We start from the raw sequence: 13,436 nt of genomic DNA, 5'->3' as shown, positions 1-13,436 counted from the left end.
GTGTACATTTTAAATTTTGTATTGAATTTCCTGTGGATCCCATCTGCATCTTTTTATGATAGCTGCCACGCAGAATGGCTCTGCTGTATTTTCCTCCACGATTAAACTGATTGTTCAGATTCTTTTCATAGTCGTTTTATTTTCCACCTCTCAATAGTCCTTCGCATCCATACCAAAGCCTTTGCTTCGTTCTTCTCCTTTTCCTGTATTTGGAAATTACAGTGTCCTCTTGTAGCAGACTTTTTTTATTGACTACTCAAAAAAGGTATTTGAGCTTAATAGCAAAGCTGAAATGGGCCTTAAAGAAGTGCTATTCCTGCAGCATGGTAAAGATGAACCCTACGAACAAGAATAAAACTCAGTGTGCGCAGCAATATCAACACCAAGCTCACTGTAAAAGCTGACAGGGCCTGCTGTTCCTGGGAGATGAGAAACCCTCTTGGCTCAGGAGTAAGGTCAGTAGTCATCCCCAGCCCTTCAGAATAGTCCCAGCACAGAAGGTGGTGTTCGCTCTGATCAAAGTTGGCCTGAATTGCTGGATAAGAAGTCGTCCAAAGTATTAATGAGACAGCCCTGGAAGTAAGTGTGGGAAAGATGTAGATGTTCAGGGATTTATAAATTCACATAATTTAAGGCAATGAGGGTATGATCTGCTGTGACCTCATGTATAGCACAGGTCATATGATCTCCACTAATTAATTTTACTGCCTTGAGTACAATAGCTCTGACTGAACAAGGGCACAACATTTAGGCAAAGGTTTAATTTTTCATCATTTCTTTCTCAGTTAGGGAGAATCTGCCCTGGTTTTAAATGAAAAATAAGAAATTATTCCCCGTTTGTAAAATACTCACCAATCCACATTTCTCTGGGTTTTACCCATTTCATCTTGTTATTCACTTGCTTTTTTTGGAATGAAGATAAAGCCTACAGAGGTTTTTTTTGTGGAGAAAGCGTGTTTGAAAACTCAGAGCCTTCCTATTGCTAAATTTTCAAAAGATATGACAATTGAACTTCCAATTGTATGGTGTCTGCAGTCTATAAACCATAGGAAGTCTCTACCTCTCTAGGAAGTCCCTTGTGAAATTCCAGGGCTCTATTCATGGAGAGCATCTCTGGAGAAAGCAATGAGTTTCCTGCTCTGCCTCAAAACTGTACAGCATAGGCTGAGCCGTTTGAAATCAATTTATGGACCCTGTACAAGATGCAGATGGCTTGCTAGGATCATGCAGGCAGAAATCCAGTGTGGATGTTTGCCTGTGGGATTGCAGTGACCACAATGATCGGAGACACGTAACTTCTGCTCCTTCTAGGTCTCTCATGGCACCCCATGTTCCCAGACTGCCTTGTTTTGCACTTAGCATCCATCTCTATTTCAGTAAGTACAGACTTTCTGGTCAAAAGGTTTAATAGGAAGCCCTGTGTCTTACATTCTGGATATCTCCTGGCCTGTACACTGTGTTCCCCTTTGGAAGAGATGATTTCTAACAGTGTGAATCCTCTGTCCTGTTGCAGATGAAGAAGGAACAGAGGGGCAGTCCTAGCGACACTCAGTGCTGTGTTAGCTGCAGCCCTACTTAAACACAGTTGTTACTGGCACAATTCTTGCATTTTCCAAGCCTCGTCTGGACAGGAATAGTTTTTCTGAACACTGTGCTAAGAGCCAGCTATTCAGAGCAATACCTTGCCTTAGCTGTGCCAGGTAATTTGCTGCTGCTGCTGCTGATAACAGTCATGGAGTCTGTGATGCCATTTATGATACAGGAGTTTTTATCACCTTACTCTGGTGGTAGGTTAATGTGGCAGAGGAAAAAAAAAAAACCCAATGTTTTTCTTATCTCCCTGCCAGGAGTACATTGTTGGTAAACTGAGGGCTTCATTTCCCAGACTGAATACTTATTCATAAGAATGCCTCCTAGAACACAGGTTTGGGCTTTTGAATCTCCTACCATTCAGCTGTAAGTGAGCTGAGCACTGTGGAGTCCCAGTTTTTGTACACTACAGGGCTGCAGAAGGCAATCTGGGGCAAGAACTTTTTCTGAGAAGAGAGGAGGCACATCCAGGTTTGGGGCTGTTAATAAAAGGTCCTCAGGAAGAGGGATGTGGATGAGCCTAGCCTGGACCATTAGTTATAGGTGGCCCATATGCATGTGGGCCATTGGGACACACCATAGCACCACTTCTGTCACTGCTTGTAGCAAAGGGGGAATCCCAAGAAGTGGGTGCTCTGTTGGATAGTGTCCCCCTGATTCTGAGTTTCCTTACTTTGTTCTCAACCACCTCATGAACAACAAAAGGTTGAGTCCAACTACTAAATCAGGGATGCACAATTATGTTTACCTCTAAATAGAGAAATGCCACTCCTGTTTTAAATGTAATTACTGTAATTGCACCATTCTGGGGGGGAAAAAAATTATTTAAAAGCATTCATTTCCTAATAAGAGATTAGAGATTCCAAATTATAGCCTTGCCTATGTCAGAGCAGGAGATTTGAGGCAGGCAGGCCAAAGTGTGCTGTTGTCTTTGCAATTTATATTTACTTGCTGTAGATTTACAGTAATCCTGTTCTTCCCTTGGGTCTAGCACAGGCAATTTATAAATTGTGTAAAAATGATAAAGGCAGTGATAAATAATAATAATAATAATAATATATAACAACTGTGTGAGTGATGAATTATAAAAGAGAGAGTGGAAAGGGGAATAAAACCACGGCATTGAAGCCAGTTTACAGGGCTGAGTACACAGTCTGAGTTATTTTTCTTGCATTATGACAATGAGGAACATTTATGGGAGTTTGCAAACAGCTTACAACACAAATCATTTTGTTTCAGGTTATATTTATAGGGCTTAGTTAAGAGTTTTTTAGTATCCATTAAAATCCAATGTTCAGAGGTTTATGGCTCAACAGTTAAGGCCTTATCCCCAAGGATCAGTTGTTTTGGGTTGTTTGGGGAATTATTATGATGATTATTTATACTATTCTGTTTAAATTGCTTAGCCTAATGTAAAGACAGAGGGCTCAAAAGGAAAGAGTCCTTCTTGCTTGAGAAAGAAAAGGCTTTTCATTCTTTATTTTTTCCCCTCAGATATTATTTCTACAACTATTTTGTCTCACAAATCAATTGAATCTCTCTCTTCATGTGTGTTTCAGTAGCCATTTTGTGCTTAGAGCTGCTGCAGCCTGTAAAAGAGACACCCCCCCCCACCCCGTGCAATGTTATCGATATTATGTTGCTGCTTCTTTGTGTGCGTTTCTGTAATTTAAAATAAAAGCCATTTTCAGTTGAAATGATATAATTTGCTACAGGTCATGCCATTTAGTTGGTGGCAGATGAGATCTATATTGGAAAAAAAAGGCATGGTGGGTCTAGGGCCTAATCTCAATGCTTTCTTCTTTATTTCTTCTACTTACTAAAGCCAAAGTTCTCTAAGAAAAATACCCCATTGTCCTACCTGTTTTATAAACACATAGTGAAAGGGTAACCAGATCCTAAGGAGGGTACCCTTTAATAGTCCAAATAGATGAAAAGTTAGAGGGCTGACAGAAGAAGAGACTAGCAACTTGCCTGTGGTGATACTGATAGCTAGTGATAGAAGTGGATCTTCTGAGTCCTAGCCCAGAGCTATCTTTATGTTGCTTTTCAACCTACAGTCAAATATTTTTGGTGAGAGGTGAGTCAGATCCAAAGGGTATTGCTGGATCACTACTGGTTAGGTAGGTACGGAGGGTTAAGAACCTGACATGCAGGGGAAAGGTCAAGTAAAATAGCTCACAGTTGTGTTTCATAAGCAAACCTAGGAGCCTTTGAGCCAAATGAACTGTGTGTTTTGAGCAAGAGTATTTTAAAGTCTTAAAATGCACCTATCTGTGGAATTAATACAGTGGCTGTTCTTGTTTAAATCCTTTTCCATTGTGTCAAGCTTCTTCAGTGGCAGTGGTTCCTAGCTGCTTCTTGCTTAATTCCAAATATTCATAGCATTACTTCTTTTAAAGTCTTGTGCTGTTATCTGAGACAAAATGTGGACATTTTTATGCCAAACTACTGTATCTATTGCATAGAGTGGAGTCCCTGAGGAACCTGTTTGCCATGGCTGACTATCAGTCTCTGATTGAAATCCTGATTGATACCAGTAAAAGCTTGGTAGTTCTCATTTCCCCATTTAAAATGATCCAAACAGCTCAATAGCCATCCAAGATCTATAGTGTGTTTTTAGCTTGTACACAATTCATCATCTCAATTATTGTGCCTTTTTTTTTTAACTTCTAATTTTGGAACATCAGGGCTTTTCCATCAGATCAATAGAACATTCATTTATTCTCTTTTTGCCCTTTCCTCTCTTGTTGCCATCACACAGGACCCCAGGATCCTTTTGGGCCCTGGAGAAACATCTTTTCATTCTCTTTGCTTTCTGCCACAACCCTTTTGGGGATTATTCTTTTTACTACTTTTTTTTTTTTAACTCGGCTGTATGAACTGTGAGCTCTGAATTTTCCTGGATCCATAATGCTCTGTTACATGCAGAAGAAAACAAGTTGTTGCCTCCAACCTCATGATTCTGTTTTCAAAGTTAACTCAACTCTCACTTAGTTTTTTTGTCTTGTAATTTCTATTTCTGGCAGTGATGAAGAAAGGAAGGAACTCTCAGACTCCAGACTGTGAATGTAAAGCTGACAGGGGGGGAAAAAAAACCAACAACCAACCACTAACCAAAACCAAAAAGAGGAGTTTTCTGTGAGATACTGAGGTCAAAATTTGGCCATCTGGCAGTTAGGAATAGACATGTGTGAAGGCATGCCAGGCACCTGCTGAAGGCAGATCTGCAATAGCAGAGTCTTCAAAGGTTTGCTTGCTGCTTCTCAGCTGTTGCATGGTTTTCATTTGTAGCTTCTCTTATCGAGCACAATTTCTAAATGAGGATGGTTGCTTCACTTTAAGGACGTACAAATGACTTGCCCTCACCTGTCAAGCATGATCCTTGTATTTTACCAGGCCCATTATGAACGCAATCTTTCTGTCGAAAATTTGCATACCTCCTTTCTTGAAAAGTAATGACAGCAATTTCTTTCCCTCCGCTCACTTTCTGAGTGTCTCATTTAACAGCACCTGTGAAACCGACAGGCGCAGAGATGAGAAGTGAAAGAGAGCAGTTGATTAAATCATCATCAAGTCGGGCCTCAGAAAGTCAATTCTGCTTCCCGTCTGCAATGATATCCTTTTATCTTAAAGTAATGAGCTATGGCACTTTTGCATCGGGTAATGCGATAAGTTCTATTAGCATGTTCCATTTGCTTCACAAGCAAGGGCAAGTCATTTCAGCAAGCTCATATCACTGCAATCAAAGCAATTGGCTTCACAGGCAGAGAAGAAAGAGGAAAGGCTTAGGGTGATTTTTATGGATCACAACACAGTGGAAAAATAGATTCTTGTATTATTTTAACCCATAACATGCTTTGCTTCTTGTTCATCAGGTTATTTTGATTTCATTAGTCCTTAAGTACCATGAAGACTGAAATTCCAAACTGAACTCTTTAGCTAAACCCAGGAGTTCTTAAAAGTGGGAATCTTTTCTTACACAGACACGGTCGCTAGTGCAATATTGGGCACTGACTTCATTAAACGCTGATTAGTTGAAATCTTTACTATTGACTTAAGCCACCAGTATAAGTGCACATTATTATTATTATGATGATTATTATTTACTATTATTTATTTTTTGGACTCCAAGTACTCATTAGTTCAGAGAATGCTAAAAACAACATTCCACACTGCAAACTCTCTACATCCAGAAAAGGCAGGAAAGGAGGCAGCAAATATAGCTAGCAAGTCCCAGGGTTGTGTAATCATATTTTCAGGTAGAGCGTTGAGGAACTGATGGGGGGATTTAATCCTTCTATTGCAAAGGAGTATGACTTCCTAAAATTAAGATTCAGTTGGGTGTGTGGCCAACATAACCCAGTGAAATTTGGATGCCTGACTTGCGGCGAGCACTTTCTGAAGATGCTGAGCTGAGTAACTCGTGGCATCGTTAGCTTTCTAATGGTACATCTGGAAAGTCCATTTAGTCTTCCGCTGACATTGGTGGGAACATTGTCCTGTTCTTTGGGGATGGCTGGATTAGGCCGTAAGCAATTGTGGGATCATTGAGCACTGATACCATAAGGAAGCCATCGGGAGTGATAACTGAGGAAAAGAAGTTGTACTTTCCCAAGAACTGCAATAATTTGCCAGTCTCAGCTCAGTTTCCAAGAAGCAAAAGAAAATGTGTTACTTACAAGGCTGCCTTTTCTCCATCCTTCTCTGGGGCTGTGCCTGGAGGTGCCAGAGGATGTCGGTGGCATCTTTCCCCTGGGTGAAACCAAGCCCCAGGCAGCCAGCCGGGACAGAGGACTGCAGCTCTCTCCCTGGCAACCCTCAGGCAGGCTTTGCTCCTGCTGCCTCCCCAGCCATGCACAGGAAGCCTCCCAGTCCCGTCCGTTTGCACATAACTACTAGCCTTCTCTTTCAGGTGATACCTCTGGCAGTATAGAGATTGACACAGCAGAATCAAACCTCAAAATAGGACTCATGCTTAGCTGTCTTTCTGGGGTAAAATCCCCCTTTGCTTTGCAGGTAAGCTCCCTGTGGTCTACAAGGAGTGTGTATATCACCCCTCAGTTGCCAAGGATATATATACATCCTGCATAAATACAAGATGGATCATCTTTATAATGGATAATAATGAAGTCTGGTGTTTTCATACTCAAAATATAATTGTTTCTTATCAAACTGTTGTTTTATTGATAGCTGAGGTAGAAGGACCACTAATTGTGTCTTTCTGCTGCATAATACAATCATGGCAGTCCAGAGAGTGAGGAATTAAAAAGAGTTACAGCTGGAAGTGGTTCTAAGTTCTGAAGGTTTTTCCTGTAAGGGGCTAAGATAACTTTAAATGTCCAAGACTGATACATTTCATCTGAAGTGGTTTGGATAAAATGGAATACAGATTAAAGGTCAACACTGCAATCTTTTGTCCAGACTAAGGTAATTTGTGCAAAATGGGACTTTTCTGTGAATAATCTGTAATTTTAGCTTTTGAAAATGCAGACCTTAAACTTCTCAGACCATTGCTGTTTCAGAGTCATTCCTTACAGTGAATCACTGTGGATAATGGTGAAGAATTGCTAAGCAGACTGTGATGTTAACCAATTTGTGAGATGCTATATATAAGATTCCTTGGCAAGGAGCTCCACGCTGAATGCTGCTTGCAGGCAAAGTCAGGGACAGGAAAGGAAAAAAGTGAAATTCTTGCTCTTAGTTTCTTTGTGATTCTGCCTGTCTCCATTTCATCAATTAGAAAATTGCCCATTTATTCCCTCTCTGTGCCTCCTTTCATCTAGGAGATGGTTTTTTCCCCTCCTTTTTTTTCATGGAAGCAAAGGTCTAATTGTATAGCTAAAATATCATCTTTGCCCTTTCCAGGGCTGTCAGTTTGTCATTGGTGGATAGATGGACAAGAATATTGTAAATGTCAGTGTGAACATGGCTGAGGTCTGGGTTTTCCCTCATTTTCTTCAGATTTCTTTTCAGCAGACAGATGAGTAGAATCACTTTGTTCAGTGCTGGCGTTTCAGCAGCTCTGACTCCTTTGGTGGCAATGATAAATGGATCCAAGATATGAAATAGCTGTTCCAGCAAAGTCCATTGAGCAGAATAGAGAACAATGCCCTCCTCAATGTCATTGTACATGATATATTCAATGATTGCCACTTTTTGCACAAGAATGTGTTCAATCAGCAAGGTACATAGAAATCCATAGTGTTGCTTCAGCCTGAATGAGCTGGTGAGGTGGCACAGACCTTTACTCAGCTTGATTTGACCAGACTCTCTGAAGCTATTAAAATGGACTCAGATTATAGCTGTAACCTCACAGGGTGTCTGATTTTTGAAATGTGGCTTTGGGATCAGGCTCATTCTGCAGGTGCTGGAGGAGACATGCTGTGCATTTTAACTTGCGCTCTCTCCAGCTGGGGCAGGGGATTTGGGAGGTACAGCTAATCTTCAGCCTTATCCTTACTTTTCCTTTCCTTCTATGAAACACAGCAGCAATTAAACCTCAAATGAGAAGTGGAAGGTTCTTTTTCCACTTCCCACTGCAGTTATGGGTGTCCATGCTCTGTATTGCGAGGGAATGTATCTCATACATCCACAGCCCCGACTGACAGCAGTAATTTGGCAGAAACAGGAGCTTCCTGTTTTGCTGGTAGAAAGACCTTACAATGTTGCCTTTTCACCTGGGGTTGATCTTAGGAACGCCTATTTGAATTTTGGCTGCAGCAAACACATGAAAATGCAAATTTGTGGGTTACTGATTCTGATTCTCAGCACGAAGTTGCAAGAAATACTGCAAAAGGAAGCTCAAACACTTGGCATTTATGTGTCAAACGGTGTGGTGGCTGGTAGCTTGCACTCTTTAAAGATGTTTGAACACTTTAAGTGATAACTATGGACACTTTGAGCAAGCCAGTGTTAGTCTGGTCTTGTTATAACCCCTGATTATATAGAAATTAGGAGCAACCTTAACATTTCTACATGTCCTCTAAGTATTATATCTGTGCGACTAGTTTTTAGTGAGTTTTACACATCCCTTGTCTTGGATTTGGTTTGTAGTGCTGCAGGTCCTTTGGGAATAGTCACTTCTGCCCATTACAAGCCTTTCACATGCATAAAATAGCTATTTCCAGGAATCCTTCCTCTGAGGGACTCATCAGGCTGTGGTTGGAGAAGATCTCACAGCATTTTATGCCATGGTTATTTGAAAACTTGGCCATACATGGGAGGTGTGGGTGCTCAGCAGTTTTGCTAATCTGGCTTTCATTTCCATGCCTAAATGAGAGCTAAGGGCTGGATGGTTGGGTGGGATTTTAATAATGTAGGCCAGCTTTTGGAAATTTGGCTCTGGGCTCTTCTCAAGCCTGGCTCTGGGGGCCTGTAATCAGTCACAACTTGTGTTCACTGTGGAGATAGTGCCTGCCTTAAGCCTGAGAACTGGAGAAAGAAACCTCTGTTTGTTCAGGTGTAAAATGTGTCTGCAGCCTCCTTGTCCTAATTTGTCACATTATCACTCACAGATTCCACTGAAGCTAGTGACAGTCATCCAAAAATCAGGTCATACTATCACTGAATGATATTTTGGATTCTCCCTTATTTGCAGAATATTCTGCAGCAGCATGTGCACAGAGCCATCCTGAAACAAGATCTGGGAGATACTGAAAGATTATCCTTTTGTAATAGGCACAAAATACTAACATTCAGCCCAAAGCAAAAGGCCTGTGCAAAGCATTTCCATCACTTCAATTCCAAAGCAGTCTGGTGATCTGAGAACCACAAAGCACTTAAATCATTTTACTTTTTTTTCTATGGCCCTGGGAGGTAGAAAAATGCTAGAGGAATTGAGGAACTGAGCAAGCAGTGCAGGCTCAACTCTTCAAACTGAACAGTAATTCCAAATAATCAACTTCATGGTTGTCAGCTTTGGTTTCCAAAGCCTCTTCTCCAGAAGTGGTTAGCAGTGACCCTGCAGAGAATGGAAATACCTTGTGCTTTAGCACCTCTGGGGGAGAAAATGCATCCAAAGATGTAAATGAGCACATCAGAGCAAAGGCCACTGGGGAACGTGTGTGCAAGTGCAGTGTCCAGAATGCCTAACAGTGAAGTGGTCTGAGGCAGGAAGAGAACATAGCGTTGCTCCGAGTCAGTTTCCAGCTTGAGAAACAAATCTCTCCTTTCTTCTACAAGTCTTTTTTGGAGTTGGCCCTGCACATAAATTGTCTGATTCTTTCCATGATCCAGAGGAAATTCAGGTATTTAATCCTCAGAGAAAATTCACTTTAATGTGGGTGTGCAAAATGTGCCCCTGCAATGTGCATGAAGTGTAACCCCAGTGCAGTGCATGAAGCCCTTTCCTCTTGTCCCTCCTGTTTTTTTCTGTCATACATCTTGTCCATAAAATTCTGCTTGTGGAAGAGGACAGTGCTGCTGGTTGGTGGGTCTCCTTCCCTTGTGCCCCACCAACAAAATCTCTTTATGAGTGAAATAGATGCCTTGTGTGTGCAGGACTCCTGGCACTTAACCAGTGTATCTGGAGCCAGGCTAGGCAAACGTTAGGAGCTGTTTGCTGAGTGCATTTATTGCCTTTGCATAATTTATGAGCTGGAGGGGTTTGACCATCATTCGTCTCTGCCAGAGGCTGGCACTGAGGGCTCTGGAGGATGGAGCTGTAAATTGGATGGTGTGCTCCTGCTGAGCTCACAGCAAAGTCCTCAGGTCAGTATGGGAATTTAATACCAGGAATGGAACTGTTTTCTCAGAGTGCCATGTGGGCCTCCGTGCAGCAGAGGCTTTTTTGGCAGGCACAGTGACTGGCCAAATCGCGAAGCTGTCAGTCACTGGGCATGTTGTGAAGGGAGCCCGAGCATTTTTAATCGGCTTGGCATCCGTGCTGCTTCCATAATGGACACCAGTAGGTCTCAGTCCTTCGCCATATGCTTAACTCTGGAGACAAGGTGCTTCTGGGTATAGCAGTAATTATTTGATGTGGAATTAAGCGGACCTTGAAATTAGAACTGGACTGTCGGAAAGCAGGAGGCTTAACACTTTGATGGAAATAACTTCCCACTGACACCGCTCTGTGCACTCTGGCTGCCGATTCTCTGGGGCGCTGGCAAATTCAGGCGTCGCTGCTGGCGAACATTCTTCCCCCCGAGTACCTCCACGCTGTAGAAAACACAAAGCCCTGAGCTCTTTCCAAGCTTGTGAGATGGGGAAAATTTAATCCACAGCAGAGGAGAAATTCCTTAAACAAGACCAGAAATGGTGGTGGAAGGAGAGGCTGCAAAGTACTGTGACCACGGCTGGGTTACAGGACATGTTCATATGTGCCCCAGCAGTAGGACTGCACTGCATGTGAAAACCTTCTGAACTCTGCTGCTAAAAGGGAATCATTCATGCCTGCTTATACATCCACTTTTTACTCCCTTTCTTTCTCCTTTTGGATTCAGGTATTGCAAGCAGGACTTGTATTGGAGTACACCTAAGTAATGGGCAGAGGACATAAACAAGTGGAGCAATTGGTCCTGAGCTCCCTGTTTTGAAACCTACATATCATACATTATGATGCATCCTAACACATAGAGCACACAGGGCAGGGAGCCCCAAATCCATGGGCCTTGCTGACTGTAACTAAGCGTTGGAAGGAAGTGCTGTGGCCCAAAAGCTGATTTTTTTGCAACAAGTGTAAACTAGAGATAGTAGGTGGGAAATCTTTGTGACATTCATGAGAATCTGTGTATGTATTTCCTTTTTTGATAAGCTTAGAGCCATGCTTTGCAGACATGCTTACCTATACTTACACCAAAATTTCCTGTGTGCACTCGCACTGAAGTCTTGCAATTTGCAGGCTGAGAGTAGAAGTACTTTGCCATGACCATGCAGTTCTAGAAATGTGGGTTTCCTCTTGTCAGCTAAGCACACTCTTCATTAACCTGGTGGTTGTGTGAGGTTTCAAAATTCAAGCTGAAACTGTCTCAGATCTTCACGTTCCCTCTCATTTGTTTGTTGTCAGAGTATTTCGGTGCAACTAGTGCCATGGAAATCATTTCCGCTATTACGTAAATGTCACTTCCATTTCTATTTGGAATTAGCCAAAAGCAGGTTGCAATTTTAGCTCATCTTCATTTTAAACTATTTGAAAAATACCTAGAAATAGTTCTTAGCTTTAGTTTCTTAGTAAGTAGCTCATTGGTGTGGGGAAAACACTCTTTCATCCCCTGTACTGATGAAGAAGGGGAAAAAGACAGTGAACTAGTAAAGTTGTACTTGAAGAACACACAGAAGATGGCTTGGCCTGTGCAAATCAAAGCCATTTGTGGGTGTATTTGGCCATGTCTATTCACATCTCACTGCATAGTTAGCCTTTGGAATTCACAATGTAGAGCTAATTGCTTGGTGCCATGGTTGAGTTGATCAGATGGTGTTGGATGATGGGTTGGATGCCATAATCTTGAAGGTCTCTTCCAACCTGGTTTATTCTATTCTAATGTCAAAGCAATTTGGTTTTCTTATGAAAATAATGAAAGACACATTAAAGAAATACATAAATTGTGCAACTGACTGCTGTAACAACATAACACAATCAGCTCATCCTTGCTTTAGTTCTCCTGTTTGGTGATCTCATGCTTTCCTTGCAAGCATCTGCTGTTAGACAGAATAGGATAGAATAGACAAGGTTGAAAGAGACCTTTGAGATCATTGTGTCCAACCTATCATCCAACACCATCTAATCACCTAAACCATGGCACCAAGCATCTCATCAAGTCTCCACCTAAACAACTTCAGTGATGGGGACTCCACCACCTCCCTGGGCAGCCCATTCCAATGGGCAATCACTCTCTCTATGAAGAATTTCTTCCTAACATCCAGTCTAAACCTCCCCTGGCACAGCTTGAGACTGTGTCCTCTTGTTCTGGTGCTGGTTACCTGGGAGAAGAGACCAGCCCCTGCCTGTCTACAACCTCCCTTCAGGTAGTTGTAGACAGCAGTAAGGTCTCCCATGAGCCTCCTCTTCTCCAGGCTAAGCTCCAGGCTTGTGCTCCAAACCCCTCACCATCATTGTTGTAGGATTTCCCCGTTCAATAATACAGACAATCCAGCCTTCTAGAATCTAAAAATGTAGTTAAAAAACAAGCAACAACAAAGCAGAGGGAGGTGGTTTGTTCGTGCTTCTGCTGTGTAGGTAGCTACACCATAGTTACCCAGAAGAAGGAAGGATGAATTAAATCTCTGAGAGCAGCAGCTAGGTGCAAGTGAGCTGTCCTATTTCCAGCGTGGCTTTTGTACTTCTAGCAGATGTAAATGTGGTTTGGGTTTCTGATGCTTATCTGTAGTAAAGTTTGATTCATCTAGTCCTGCTCTATTTCTGCAATAGTAAAAGTTATTAAAAAACTAAGCAATGGCACTTGAATAAATATTGGGACCAGCCCATGATGCTGTTCAGCATTTCATAGTGTTGTATTTACTCTGATACCTGGGATACTCTTGAATTACAGAGCACCTCGATGTGTTAATTAATTTGACATGCTCTTGCTTCTGCTGTGATCTCTGAATTTTTCAGCAGCAGTAAGCAATGACATAGGGTAAACCTTCCAAGTAGTGCTGGAAGGTGGTGGCCTTGCAAGCACTTCTCTTCTGGGACAGGGAAATAATAGACTAATAGAATAAACCAGGTTGGAAGAGACCTTCAAGATCATCACGTCCAACCCATCAACCAATCCAACCCACCTAAACAATCTAATCTAGGCTGTTTCTATACACTCCTGTCTCAGGAGCCTTTGAAAGCTCTTGTATCAGCAGGGCAGTAGGAGGAATACTGTCCACCAGAAGAAAACCAGCCAGCCCTCTAA

General features: G+C 42.0%; 1 protein-coding gene across 6 annotated transcripts in view; it reads left to right on the top strand.

The window, feature by feature from the left end:
* The window catches only part of AUTS2 (activator of transcription and developmental regulator AUTS2), an 829,433-nt gene that overhangs the window by 559,268 nt on the left and 256,729 nt on the right, over nt 1-13,436 (top strand). The window lies entirely within an intron of this gene.

This window comes from Melanerpes formicivorus, unplaced genomic scaffold, assembly GCF_026170545.1.
Source record: "Melanerpes formicivorus ecotype bairdi unplaced genomic scaffold, bMelFor1.0.p_v2 SCAF_29, whole genome shotgun sequence".
Taxonomy (NCBI): domain Eukaryota; kingdom Metazoa; phylum Chordata; class Aves; order Piciformes; family Picidae; genus Melanerpes; species Melanerpes formicivorus.
The sequence above is the reverse complement of the archived record's forward strand: the minus strand, read 5'-3'. Positions and strand labels throughout refer to the sequence as shown.